This window comes from Podarcis liolepis (genome assembly GCF_965112155.1).
Source record: "Podarcis liolepis genome assembly, chromosome: 6".
In the NCBI taxonomy this organism is placed as follows: domain Eukaryota; kingdom Metazoa; phylum Chordata; class Lepidosauria; order Squamata; family Lacertidae; genus Podarcis; species Podarcis liolepis.
The window spans coordinates 44,427,120-44,442,490 of NC_139559.1; the positions used below are offsets into that span (position 1 = coordinate 44,427,120).

General features: G+C 44.0%; 1 long non-coding RNA gene across 1 annotated transcript; it reads left to right on the top strand.

Annotated features, from left to right (window-relative positions):
- Positions 1–207: 207 nt before the first annotated feature.
- Positions 208–14,867, top strand: LOC310709322. The gene is made up of 3 exons (XR_014527463.1): positions 208–244; positions 10,582–10,690; positions 14,851–14,867. It is a non-coding gene; the product is annotated as an uncharacterized lncRNA (long non-coding RNA).
- Positions 14,868–15,371: the final 504 nt, after the last annotated feature.

Sequence of the window (15,371 nt, forward strand, 5' to 3'; positions counted from 1 at the left end):
AAAGTGGGGTCAGAAGAACAACCAGTTGCTATTTGTGCAACTAAATGTAGGATTTTCAAGTGTTGCTTCCCTTCCCCCAAAGTTACTGTGCACCCAACAGGTGTGAGAATAGGCGAGACAGTATTGTTCAAACGGTGCTTACTTTGTCATAATTATCATTTCTTCTTTTACATGCTTTCCTGAGAACAGCTAAGAGGCGTGTGCTGCTCTGGCTTCCTGGAATGGCGCAGAACTGAGGAGCCCGGTAAGGCCTTAAGAGTGGCATTAGGATCCGAGTTTCAAGGATCTATAGACACAAGAACATGGAATGTTTATTTTTCCTTATTGACTTTCTCCAAATAAACCCAGAGAAGGAAGAAAGGGGCTCTCTGGCAGCAGCTGTTTATCCAGTGTTTATGATAAAGAGACTTCTCCATAGCAACAGGTGGCAAAGTATGACTGCTCAGAAAACACTGGAGCCTCAACAAGCCAGGCTAGTTATTTTGTTTTGTTTGTTTGTTTAGAAGGCAGAAAGGTACCGTAGACCTTCAGAGCTATAAAACAGCTCCAGCGTCATAGATGATCTGAAACTCTCAGAAAGGTTGCTATTCTGAATTTACCCCTCACATCCTTAATACTCTCCTAGAAGTGTTGTTGTTGGGTTTTTTAAAGGGATGTGGGGCTTGATTTCTGGGGGCAGATGTACAGTTCTGAGAAGCAGTATAGAAAGGAAAGCGGTGGGTTCAGTCCCACTGAAATTGCCTGGGCAAGTGAGGCACAACTCACTGTGGGGTCAAGGGAAGGATGAGGGAGGAATTTCGCTCAGTTCACATTTTAATACATACCAACCTAATTCACATTTCTTGGATCAATCTTTGCCGAGGACTTACTAAAATTGTTGCTATCAGCAGCATACCTGACAATAGCTAAAAGGTGGAAAGATTTAGCAGATAACTTGCTCTCTGAACGGTACCAGCAAACTTCGACAATTGTATGGATGAAAGAACTGACCCGAAAGGTAAAAGACCCAGGGGGGGGGATGTAAAGACAAAAGAAAAGTTTCAAGTGACATGGTATCTCTTTATTAAATGTGTAGCACAAAAGGAATGTAACTGGCAATTACTAGCCACACACAGCCTCCTGCGGAATGACTGTGTAAGATGACACTAAACAAAACAGGAGAATTCCAGTCATAAGTAAGGAACAAATGCTTTACATTAAAATAGAGATATAACCAATGTTCTTAACTATATGTCACTTTATGCTGTGCATTGCTGTTATCCTATACATTGTTTTGTTTGGGCCACAAATCAAATACAATTTCTTTTTAAAAAATGGATCTTTACACTTTTCTGAATTTTGTGGTGCAGATCTTCCAACCAAAAAAAATGTTTATATCAGGGAGTAGTATGCATAAAAATGCATTCATTCATGAAAATTGCATACAAAAATGCATTATATAAAGGGAAATTGCTGCGTGTGTTAGAAGAAATACTCACTAAACGGCCAATGAATTGTCATGAGGATCTTTTTATTATTATTCAAAAAATGCAAGTTTATGTGGAAATGTGGCAAGCTGAATTTAAAATATGGACAGATTCATCTTTCCCTAGTCCAAAGAGCTGCAAGGAAGGTCAGATATCATATCTGAATATCTGGAAGAGCAATAGTGCAGCATCCACAACCTTCTTGAGCACAGATGTTAGACTGTCTTAATTATTGGGTTCTGTTAACTTTTTAGTAGCACTGCTATACTGAAACAACAACAAAATCCTCTGTAGGGGTTCCCAACAGTAGCATACAAGGATAACTCATTGGGTGCTGTGTAGGACCCAAATTTCACTCTGCACTAGCTCATCACACAACAGCCATACAAGCCCTCGTGATGTGCAGCATGTGATACAAGAGACTTTTGCAGGGGGTGGGGACAGGGGGGTGGTGCAGCCAAAAGTCCTTTGCATAGTACACAAAGGTCCCCTGGAACAGCCCACTCTTCCCTCTAGATCCTTAGCGACCACACTAATGCAAAGGGACATACATGATTTGAACAGCAATTCTGTTGGGAGGTATGGCAGGGAGGGCTAGCTCTGCCACACAAAGCTATGGTGGCTCACTCCTCCATTTGTGAGCATTAGCTGAAGCAGCAGCATAGCCTGTCAATTAATTGCCTTGGGGCTTTTTCCCCCCACTGATGAATCAATCAATTTACCAATTAAAATAAGCATTGCATAATCTCACTCCAAGTGGTATTTTGAGGATATTTAATTAAGATAGCCGTTTTCCTCAGCAAAATATTGCAGAAAATCATTTGTTGTTTGGAAGATCAGCTTAAACACACAGTGGCAATCAAGAAACATACAAAGATTATTTACAACAGCGGCCACCAAAATGAATGCCCTTTCACAGGCCAGAGCGCCAATGGAAAGTGCACATCTTTCATCTGTGGATAATGAATTTATTTATTAATTGCACTGATTAATGCTTTCATCCTTGGCTTGTATCTCTGAGGTGCCACGGTATGAAATTAAAGACTATAACCTAAGGAGGTTTAAAGGATTGCTTTCCCCAGATGAAGATATGCTTATGTTAAAGTCCATGGAAATGAGTATGCAAAACAAGAATGACAGCTGCAGACACGAGGAGATTTACACAAATAAACCCAGAGGGTAATACAGAAGCTTAGGAACATTAGAGTTGTGTACACACACACACACACACACACACACACACACACACACACCCCAGTCTGTCCTGGACCTTCCTTGCAGGCGTATCAAGATGATTCCATTGACTTGCATCTGAGGGCCACTTCAGATAAACATTGGATCTTTATCAAACGCACATTTTTGCAGATTGCACAAAAACATGCCACAATAAATTTGAGGATATACTGTATCTGCATGGTTTTCTGTCCTGAAACAAGACACTGGACAATTCAAAGTAGCTGCCGTAACCTGCTGTTTTCATCTTGGCCACGTGGATCAGGCACTCTGGCAGAGTATCTCTCCAATATATATTCAAAGATGGAAGGATCTGATACCACACGTCTCTCATCAAGTCACTAGTTTCCACAGGAGTGAAGCTGCAGAGGGACCTACTGGGGTGCCCCAGAGCTGCTTCTGATTTTCCTCAGGAGAATCACACTTGGATAAATTAGTTGCAATTTGCATGAGGGTTAGAAGAGGATCAAGTCCAATAGAGTTTCTCCCCCTCCCCCAAACAAGGAAGCAGCAAAAAATGAGCTTTTGTGGTATTAAAAAGAAGTTACTCTGTATGTTAATATTCTTTGTTATGTTAATATTTGGAATAATTCCGAACAACCTTGGTGATTACTTAGCTACTGATCTCAGACTTATTCCCTGATCCTGCTGCCCTACCGTGAGCCCTGTTCTGCACAAAAAGGGTCACACCATCTCCCTCCTTTGAGTCAGTCCTGCATGCAGGACTTAGAACCATGGCCTTACGTGAGGGCTGCCTTGACCCTGCTCCTCCTGCCCCTGAGCCAGAATGGGCTTCTGCGCCTTGAAAAGCTCTGTGGTGCAGAGAAGTTTCACAAGAACAGAGTGGCTGAGATGCAGGGAGAAAAGAAGTCACACCCATCAAGCAGAGACCAGCAACCTTTAGGTACCCCTATTGTGTAAACAACATTGATCTGCATTGAGTAAAGCTGGCTTAAATGAATGATCTGCATGGTCTGGGAGCTGTATTCCGATTTACTAACAACCCACAAAGTTGGGTAAGGAAGTGTGCAGCTCTGAACAGATACATCTACACCTCCCTTGAATTAAATTCATGCAATCTTATGAGAAAGAAGCACCACTGAGTTATGTGGTTAGTGTGTATAGGATTTCAGGCTGAGTAAATTTGCAATTTTACATTGATATATGCTAGACCCCCACAGTTTTAGCATAATGTTTCTGATTATGGGTCAGACCCACTTTCCATGTGCTATTTTGGAGTTGAAACACCTTTAGGTTGCTAGTTCTCAACACCCAATGAGCTGATGAGCTCACAAATGGAGAGAGACTATACGATTGTCCTATTGTTTTAAAGGCCCCTTCACTCACTCCAGGGCAAACACGGGCACCTGACATCTCTTACCTGCTGCCAGGGCAACACACACTGCAGGTGCCAACCTTGGACAGCCTTGTTAAAAATTCCAACCGGCTTTTCTGAGTGACATGAAATACCTGGGTCTAACTGCCATATTTCCCAAAATGTCAGTGATGTAGTAACACCTTGTGATGAACTGGCAGCTAAACTCAGCTCAGGAACCCAGTGCTGCTCAAGAACAATGCAGATTGTAAGGTCCTGTTGCCTGCAAGAAAGCTGGCAGGGATGTAACCGAGGAGGGGACCCACCAGAGGTCACTCTGCCCACTGTCTGCTCAAATCTGGAGCTGGCCCTGTCTCCCTCTATTCACCTGATCATCCTAGCAAAAAGGACTCAGATTGTGCCCTCCCTAAAAGGGGAGAAAGTAGGGTGGGACAAGGTACCACTTGAATAGCAGAGTACAAATCTACTTTGTACGAAGTCTTACAGCCTCCAGGCTTTTACAGCAACTGGTTCTAGTTAACTGAGTGGGGGACAGAACTCCTAGGCCCTATCTATAGGATGATAGAATTGTAGAGCTGGAAGGGCCCTGAATATGTCTTACATCGGCATTAGGGTGGCCTAACACAAAAGAGGGCAGGGCTCCTGCACCTTTAACAGTTGTGTAGTACAGGGAATTACAGCAGGCATAGCTTGCTGGTCAGCCTCACTGGCATAGTTCAAAAATAAACACAAATTTTCATTAATGGGGCAAAAGCTCTGCATTTTAATTTAGGTGATATCTTATCTAAAGTTGAAGAGCTCTGTGGCAAGAAGTGCTGGCGCTGCAGTAATCAAACCTTGGCATTTTCATGTCATGTTCATGTGGAATTTTGTGGACAAAGGAAATTTAGAACAGAAATGAGGAAACAAGGAGCATGCTCTGAACAAGCAACCCAGGTAGTGCCGGATTTATGTATAGGCTAAGTAGGCTGAAGCCTAGGGCCTCTAAATCTAGGGGGCCTCAACAGCCCTCCTGCTCCCCAGCAGGCAGTCTCCCCTCTCCCAAAATTGCAAACCCAAGACTTCATGCGAGGGCAGGGCAGGGCAATTTAGGCCCAGCAACTATTAGACCCAGGGCTAGCCAGTGGGGCCCAATTTGAAGCAGTGGGGCGCAACTTGAATTTTTTTTTGTAGGGTTCACAGCCAAGGTCTGCAAAATCTTATAGATATAAATAAAATCCATCTAGATTGCCCTTGTGCAGGGACCCCCTTAGGAGCGGCCCACTGGACCCAATTTGGCCCAATTGCTCCAATTGCCTTAAGGTCAGCCCTGATAAGACTGTGCAGGGGTTGGACTGACAAGCCCTGAACCTTCTAGGTCCCTGGTATCACCATTCAGAGTACAGACTCAAGGACTGTTTTGGAAATAAGGGGAGGGCACTTACTGGAAATCAGCTTTGTCACCTCTCCCCCCCCAAACCCCGAGACAATGACCCCAGACACCTTTTATTTACAGTTGCATAAGCAATACACTACAGCATGGCCATAAATTTGTACGTTCAACCACTGAAATATATACCCAATATGTAGCAATGGAGATTTATGTTACTCCTTTATGAATGAACACTGTGTTTTATGAATGGACTCTGTATTTTGTGAATTACCTAAGAGCCACCAATAGGGAGCTCTAGAATCTGACAGCTAACCAATTGGGTACTACCAAACAGCGACCCTTATTGCTGGAAGCAGGTAACCAGCAGGGAATGCTTTAGCTCAGCCTTTGCACCGTTGACTGAACACTCCCTGCTGTGCAGATAATGGAGAAAGCTCATAAACTGTATCCCTTCTGGCATCCTGGCCAACTCTATTACGCTGGTGTAAACTCTGGTGCACCAGAAGCACAGAATAGCAGCAAATAAAATCCGCTCATATGTTAGCAACTGATAAGACTTGTCAACCAGTTCTTCCAAAGTCTTCCTAAATTATAAAGCTCAAAAGTATAGGCCAAAAGAGAGCAGGTCCGGGAAGAGCAAGGCATACAATAGGCACCACCAGTGAAAAGACCCTGCTCCGTATAACTCCTGCCCTGTCATTTGATAGAGTGCCCACTTGCCCTCCTTCCTGACATGGAATGCTCTCTATTGCAGTCTCCAGGTCCAGTACAAAGACCATAAGAAGGGAGAGCAGGAACCTTGAAGTTCCCAACAGTTGTTAATCAAGCAAGCAAGCACACAGGTCACCTTTGTCACAGTTAGGATGTCTATGTCCTGGCCAGGCCTGACCCAATCTTGTTTTTGTACAATCTTGTTTGTTCTCAGTAACCAAAATGATCTTATCAACATATACAAGCAGAAAAGTTGTTTTCCTTCATTTGCAAGGAATCGTACAAATCAAAGTGTCACTAATAAAGAAAAGTTCCAGGGTGGCAACAGAAAGCAAACTAAAAATGCTTTTGCAGTTCATCAAAACTATCCAGCAATATCAAGTTATAGGAAAACTGGTGCTATTAACAGTAATCCTTCTAGTTGGTTAATTGGTTCGGCAACTTCCATGCACATGACATGTGATGTTAATTATTTCCCCCAAGAGTTAAATGATAACTAATCAGAGGCAGCTACAGGAGAGCTATGAGATTCAGGTGATGGTCAGATGACTAGTCATAACAATCATAACAATCATAACAGGTATATAAGAGGACGACCCAGCATGCCCAGGCCTGTGGCCTGCCCAGGCCAGGTCGTCCTCTTATATACCTGCTGGGATTGACAAGGCATTTGCCCAAGCCCATAGTTGTGTATAGTACACAGATCTGAAAGGGCCACAAAGGGTAAACCACCCAAAAGTTAAGCTGAAGAGTTTGCTAAAACAGTCATTGCAGATACAGCTGTTGTTAGTAACTCTTTTATTTTCTTCTAATTGTAAGGGTGGGGGATGGAGAGGGGCCTCACAAGTGGAGTAGCCTAGGGCCTCTCTTCATCTAAATCTGGCCCTGAACCCAGGGGCAGCATTTCTCCACCTGAGGCAAAAAAAGAAGGTTCCCCCCCAACAAAGCTTTACTTAATGGGATCATGAAACTGTGGCTTCTGGGTTCCATAGCAGCTTATCCTTGTTTTTCTGGCATCAGTGGCAGGTGGGGCAGAAACAGAAAGGACTTCTATTAGGACAGACAATCAGGGCTTCTATTAGGACGGTTTTGTTTTTTAAATGGCGTGATATTTGCATGGAGTAGCAGGGAATTGTCCTCCGTGACTTACAGCCACTTATAGTCTGCTACAAGCCATAACCTGTCTCCTTAAAATCCTGAACTTGCATTATGAACTGAAAGCTGACCTTTGGTATATTTAAGCTGAACTCTTGCATACATTCGCAATACAGCCAGCTGCTCTGCAGGCCCTGGCGGTGGGGGTGGGGGGGGGAGTACTAGCTTTTCATGTTCATCATGTGAAAAGCCTCAACAAGTTCAGAGGTTCACTTCAAAAGAGCCCTTGACAGTTTGGATTCTTGTATGAAATTTATCAAAATTTATCCAAACTTTGCTTTGACATCTTACTGGTCAATTACCTTCAGCATTCTAACATCTTGGCAAATTCACTGGGCAGGTCACATAGTTAGAATGGAAACAGTGAGAGGCTCTTTAAAAGACCCTTGACAGATTGCCAGAAAAGGAGACAACCTATTGGTAGAAGTCAATTCTTTTGAAGCGATACATTTTAGAGGACTGTGGGATTAAATAAGGGAGGTGCCTCGGAGATATGTTTGCTGAAAGAGACAGTTTAGTGGTCAATAGTTTTCCAAGTCAGATCGGCTAGCCAATTTTGTTCCTTCAGATATAAACACATTAAAACTGTCGTTATACCTGAAATCATTAGGCTCTGCACCAGCACATAAAATGTAAATAGACACCCCCCCCCCCGGCTTGCCATCTAAGAGTATTCCTTTTGGCCTGAGACATGTATACTGGAGATAGCCTGCTGCTTTTTATGATTTTGACCAGAAGTTGGCAAACTAAGGTCCACGGGCCAGATCAGGCCCAATTGCCTTCAGGCTCTGGCCCGCGGACTGCCTGTGGATCAACGTGGGGATTTTGTTCGTTTGGGCTGCACCATTTTTTCCTGCGCCATTCCTTTCCCCCCCTCTCCCACACACACATCGCAGCAGTGCCTCCTCCCTCCCTCCCTCCTGGCTTCTCCCTGCCCTGCCTACAGGAGGAAGGGGGCTGGGCTGAGCTGGCTGAGCGCCATTTTAAGCAGACCTTCTCCAGAGCCTTTCGTGCCTCTCATCTTCCCACCACCACCGCCACTACCCTGGTGCTCTTGTGGGCCATGAGAAGAAACAGCAGCAGCGGTGGTGGTGGTGGCAGCCCCAGGGAAGGTAAGCGCAGCGGCTGGAGCTGGGGGGTGGGGAGGAGGACTACTTGCCCCTCTCGCCTCTTCTTCCAGCTCCCCTCCTCCCGGTGACGCTTCTCCGGCCTGCCACAAGGTCTGAGGGACAGTGGACCGGCCCACAGCTAAAAAAATTTGTCGACCCCTGATCTTGTCAGCTAAGAATGTTTTCATATTATACATCATGCACAACGTATATATTGTGAGTACTTGTATAAACAAATAATAATAAATGATCACTTTAACAACAAACAAGTTTCAACCGCATATAAAATAGTTTCATGGAGTAAGTGAGAGGTGTTGGGTTGATGTTTATTTGAACATCATTTCCCTTGAAGCCCTGATTCTAACTGCAAGGGCACTGGTTGTGCCTATTAAGTGGTGAAGGAAAGGCACTTGGCCTATGTTCAGAGGCATTAGTTGTACAGGATCTAGTCTCTACAACCAAATGTTTGCTCTAGAATTAGAGAAATATAAAATGTTATGTTTTTCTCTAGCATTAATTTCAGAATACGGAAAGAAGCTCTGAGCCTCTTGGGCTTGCCGATCAGAAGGTTGGTGGTTTGAATCCCTGCGACGGGGTGAGATCCCATTGCTCTGTCCCAGTTCCTGTCAACTTAGCAGTTCAAAAGCACACCAGTGCAAGTAGATAAATAGGTACCGCTGTGGCGGGAAGGCAAACAGTGTTTCTGTGCACTCTGGTTTCCGTCACGTTGTCCCATTGCACCAGAAGTGGTTTAGTCATGCTGGCTGTGTGACCCAGAAAGCTGTCTGTGGACAAACGCTGGCTCCCTCGGCCTGAAAGCGAGATGAGCACCGCAACCCCATAGTTGCCCTTTGACAACTATGCACTTAACCATCTAGGGGTCCTTTACCTTTTTAAAATTTTTACTAGCAGCAAAAATATCACAATGGGTAAGGCCCCAAATATGATATATGATATCACAGATTCTTCTTCTTCTTCTTCTTCTTCTTCTTCTTCTTCTTCTTCTTCTTCTTCTTCTTCTTCATTGGTTTCACTTCCAGAAGAGTAAATCAAAAGAGCTACAACTCTACCTGATAAGAGCAGCACTTAAGATAATGAAAATCATTGATTGTGGGCCTACTCCTTTGTGGGAAAGGGAACATGACACCAGGGGTATTTATAAATGTAGCTGTTTCTTTACTACCAGTGGTATAACACCTGTCAATGTACAACTGCTATCAATTATTATATTGCTTGGTCATATCTGTACCTTCAATAGGAGAACACCACATAGTACTTTAATCATGTTATAGTTACTATAACTAACTATTGTTACTATGGTGTGTATTTTTGTGTTTTATATTGTAAACCACCCTATGATCCTCAGATGAAGGGCAGTATAGAAATAATAACAACAACAACAACAACAACAACAACAACAACAACAACAACAACAACAGTTGTAGTAGTAGTAGTTCTCCTGGTTTTCTTCAGTGGTACCAAAGATGTGCTACCTCTACTAGGTAAATTCATATTTGGTAACTGTATTTCTGAGGCAGCTATCCTATGTCACAACTGCAAAGCAGTGTGTAAGCTCCAGACTCATGCTACAACACCCGCTTGTAGTTAGGAAAGGGATGCTGTGGCATAGCTCTCACTTTACACATGGAAGGAGTGGTCAGCAGTTAGAAGAAGCAATGCCCAAGCACAAAGAGTTTACATGCTCAAAAATCTAGGTTCACATGCTTCCTTTCACATTGCTAGCACCATTCATGCACCTAGAAGTAGCTTAGCCTGTCCAACTTTCCCTAAGTTGGACTCCGGGCTGCTTGGGATGAGAAGGAGCAGGAGAGGAAGTTGTCTGTGCATCAGTGCACAGGCACGCTCATGCTGAAAAAGAAGTGTAACCCACTTACTTCTCCACTGGATTGGATGGGAAACATTGGATGATATTACGTGTAAGTATAGAGCCAGTGTGGCACAACTGCAGAACTTGTAGGGTTTGTAAGAAATCCATGTTGAAGTTCCTGCTCATGCCTGAAACCTACTGTGTGGTCTTCAGCAAGTCACTATAGACTTCTTCAGGTGTGGCTCGTAAAGGTTAAGTTACCATACATTGTGGGGAGCAACAGAGCCGAGCAAAGTAGCTCACCCTGCCTCATAATCATTCTTGTCCGTTCCAAATTGTAAAGGGCAACCTTGTGATTTCTCCTTCCACAGGTACAGGTGGCTTCCCCCTGCACAGTCACCAACCATGAGCTGGAGAGAGACAAGAATGGCAACATGAGGGAGGAGTTAATGTGCTTGTTCCCATTGGTTCCCTCAAGTGGTAATCTAACCTTACCTTTATCTGTAGCACCTGAAAGAGGCTTCTATTTCAGGGCTAAAACCTATATATCCAGGAAGTTGAGAGAAACCCCTATATCAGCCACACCCAGTTTCCTTGACAGGAAGGCAGGAAACAAATATGTAAAAAATACATGACGGGTGAAGGAAAAAAACCAAAACTGCTGCTCTTCCTTTACCAACAAATGCCAGCACTGGGGCATTGTGGGAAATTAGAATGTTGGCTAGAAACAACAGGGCCCACTGACAGAGGATGACACTTACTAGAGGATGCTTTGCCCAGGGCCCCTCAAACATAGAGGCCCCTGATAGGGAGAAAGAGAACAGCAGCTAGCTAGCTCAGCTCAGGCTGTGCCAATGACATTGTTCTCATTCGTATTGTTTACACGAACTGGCTCTTCCCCTCACTTCATACCCTACCACTTTGCCTTTCTGAATAATCGGCCTCTCAGAAATGGAGTGTGGAGCCGCCTCTCCTCACAGTGTGATGGGGAGGTGGCAGCACTCAGCAATGGCGCTGCCTGCCTCTCAAGGGGAAACCACTCTCTGATAAGAAGCCGATTTCACCTGAGGCCTGGAACATTAACTTTGACACTGAAAAGGGGATATTTTATTACCATGGAATATTTCTGCATCTCTTTAAAATCTCCCCCCCCCCTTCTCCTGCCCCATGACAATTAAAAGCACCATCTCTCTCTCTCTCTCTCTCTCTCTCTCTCTCTCTTCCTCCAGATAACTCTTCAGATCTTCCCTGCTGCAAACTGCCTGCCCTTGTTCCATTTTCACAAGGCTTACACAGACTGTAATGCTCTACCTGGCTGTCATTAGGTTACAGACAATATTTCAGAGGGTGCGGCGGCGTATTCGTTGAAAACCAGAAATATATGTGTGTTCCAGCTATATTTTAATCTATAAACTTATGACAAGCTTCTTTGCAGCTGTCAGAAGGATAGATGTGGGTCTGCCCTCATCTTGGGGATTGAGCTAGGGTAATTGTAACGCTAAATGCTCAAGCCTCTGAAGTGGAGCTAAGGATGATGGCTCCAGGACCAGGGAACCTGCAAACAAATTCATGTGCCCTTTTAGGGGCCAGGGTCAGTAAAATCTGCATTATACAGTCCAACCAGCAGGTCACATCTCAGGTCAGCCACAGATTCAGTGGACGTTTTGGACAAAGCTACTGTCTCTGAGACCCATCAATTTCAGATATGAGGCTGGGGATCAAATGAATGGACAAAGCAGGTGAGGAGAAATTCTTTTGAGAAGACCATCAGAGCGGCTGCCATTTTGCTTTTCCTTGAAACCTCTGTTCTGAGGTGCCTTTTGAATTTTGGGAAATTATAGTGGGCAGCAGTTGAGTATCTACAGAAAACACACTTTTACAGAATGTATGGATCAGCAAGAGGTGTAGTCAGGGGCATAGCATGGGGGGCAGTGTCAGAGGGCCTGTAGCCCCAGATGAACAATTTTTATGTGGTGCAAACCAGGCACCCCCATGCAGGCGACCCTAGTATGGCCCAGCCCACTGCTTTTGTCTGCCCTCCAAGGGCCTTGTCCACCAGACAGGCTCCCCCCTGTGCAGGTGAGCAGGTGGGTCAACCCTTAACAAGCCACCCCTTCTTAGGAGTATTTGGGAGACATCTGTTTAAAATAGTATGGTGTGTCTATGCTTTATCAGTGCCAAGTATGGTTGCATTTCTTATTGCACATTTTTGTTTAATCCTTGGGGATCAGAAGCAAAACGGAAGGCAGCATGACCCTTCCTTTCCCAGTGATTTGCCTCTGTCTCAGTTTGGGATAAGCCAGTACTGCCAGTAGATTCATCAGTTTCGCTTGGTCTTAACTACATCACATAATTTTTGTCTTCGGTGATTTAGGTTTAGGGAGGGTCACGAGGACAATTGAGATTTTCTCCTGTAGACCAAAATTTAAATTCATACTAAGGGCATTTTCAGATGTGAGGCTTAAATTGGCTTTTGCTTAAATAGCGAAAAGTTTGTAACTGGAATGTAAAACCTACATTTGCAGTAATGACCGTTCAGTTCCTCTCCTGCCTTCCACCCTGCTTTAAGAATCATACATGGCACAAATAGCAAGTGAGTGATGTTCTAAGGTGCCCTTTAGTTTCCTGTGTGACACTGCTTCAATTGTCTAATACTTTGCAATCAGCCTAATTCCATTATTTAAGGGGCAGAAAATATTTGAGGGTCATTCCTGCTACCCCTTGGTGAAACATCTGGTATTAGGTCATCCTCCAAAACGTTCCCGTGACCTCTTCCAACGACTTTTTCCTGTCTGGATGCAATCCACCAGGAATTTTTTTCGTGCAAGTCCCCATGCAAAGAGTGGATGTGCAGCTCCCTTCCATTTCAAAAGGTGATTGTGCAGGAGAACTTCCTGGTAACTTTTCCCTGCCCCTGCAATTTTCACACTCCTAACTGTTGCCATGCCGCAATGTCGATTGTTAACATCTCCTGACACTGCCAAGGCGAGGCTCCTCCCCACCCTTGATAACTCATGGCAGAAACACTTGCACAAATCCTTAATTGTTTAGTTAAAAGAATTGTGTTTTGACCGCAAGAGGATTTGGGGCTGGAACTCAAAACTGATAATGATATTTTGCTGCCAAGATGTCTCCTTGGCTCATTCTGTGTTAATGCAGACTTTCAAGAAGCTCCAATTAACTGCATCAGCTCTCAGACAGAGCAAGAGGGTGCAGGGAAGAGAGTACTGCCCCCCCCCTTTGGGAGATAGGGGAGCAGAAAGAAGAAAAAGATGATCAGCAAGGGGTTGGTGTTTAACCCTCTAGTAAAGATGGGGGGGTATATTGCTAAATGGGCCAAAGGAATGCCACTGTTACATTATTTTCCACTCATGTGCCTGCTATGCTGTGTTACCGGAATCTCAGAACATGCCAAAGAAGAAACAACAAAACCCATTAGAGAAAATAAGAATCTTTGCTACAGGACAATGGTGGGAAGCTCAGACCTGTGGTGCTAAGTCTCTCCATTTTGCCTGCATGACTGTTTGGCCCATGCAATGTTGTCCTGTCCATTGGGACAATATGCAGTTTGTGGCAAGTGGGGACAGGCGCGGGCAGGGGGGAATAAGATACACGTTGAATGTGAAATATGAAGAAAATACAAGAGACAGGTAGTAATACTTTGAGATGCATGTGGAGGTGGGGTGGAGAAAATATGAAAAAAGAACCTTCTCCACTTGGAGCCTCTAGCAAATTCTTCCTAAATGGGGAGGCAGAGTCACAATAGCTCCTGAGCAAATTTCTGTATTAGCATGAGGAAAACCAAGCTGTGGAACTCCTTGCCACAAGGGAAATGCTGCGGCAAAGAATTTAGAAGCCTGGAAAGATGGATTAAACACCAACAAACAGTGATGTCAGTAATTGCCAGTTGATAAAACCAAACTCTGTCCCCACCTGTGCCATTTTGTGACTGGCTCTGCTCCAGCAGCCCCATTTTGTGACTCGTGGGCCTCTAATTTTTGGCTGTCTCAACTGGGGTCTGAGAACCCAGATCTTAACCCCTTAGTTTCTGATACAGATTTAAGCCCGATTTCTATATCAACACTTCTCTACCTGTTTCTTTGTGGACTTGGAAAAACTGTGGGAAGCCTCGTGTTACAGGTTATTAGAGACACCTTCAAGTTAAACACCTGTTCATGAGGCACACCAGATGACCAAAGCCCACTGGCTGGGAGCCAGACTAGATGTGACAGGACAGTTGGCCACAAATGTCTGCCCCGTGCACATATAATATCATGGTGGGTATATTCTTTACATGACAAGGAGCATTCCAAGTTCAATGCCTTAATTAGAAGGCAACCCCCCCCCAAAAAAAAACATACACAATATCATAATCATCCCAATTTCGCTAACTCTCAAAAAAGTACTTAAAGTGCCCCAGTGTCTCTAAATAAGGAACACTGGGGATAATAAGAATTTCCTTGTGGGTCTTTGAAACAAATGCACAGATACAAAGGCCTGGAGTTCAAGTCCCTAGATCTTTCAACAAGAAGATGCTGAAATTTCTAAACTTACATCCAATGCAAAAAAACATTTTAAGCCGTTAATTTTAGTTTCCCACACCTTTTTCTTCCTTTGGTTCCCAATCCGCTTGTTTCAAGGATATAATGAAAAAGCAAATGGAAGAAGAAGAGCAAAGGTAAAAGGATGAAGAAAGACTCATTTTGTGCAATGTAAAAAGCCGTATCCCTCCAGAACAATTATTGTTGTTCTTATTGTGAATCTCTTAAATTGTATTGAATTTGCTCTGATTTTTTCTTCTGAACTGGTCAAATAGCAAAATGATACCTTCTGGGTATGTGCACTGAAGATAAGATGTGGTTCAGATCCAACTTTGGCACGTGACGAAGTGGGTCACTTCACCGGGGATCGCTTCAAACATAACTTGCTTTATCTCTCACACACACACTTTGTGACAGAATTGAATAAAGGCATAGTTGCTCCTTCTGAGTGGCTGAAGCACACCAGATTTCAGACAAAGAGGTGCTAGGTGCCTGTGCTAGGTGCCTTTACAATTTAAATAGAGGGGCACATATAATTTTTTATTTCATGGCAGTATTGCATACATTTTCTAGGCATTGTTACCCCTTCTGAAGCCTATTAAATTCCAGAGAGTTGGGAG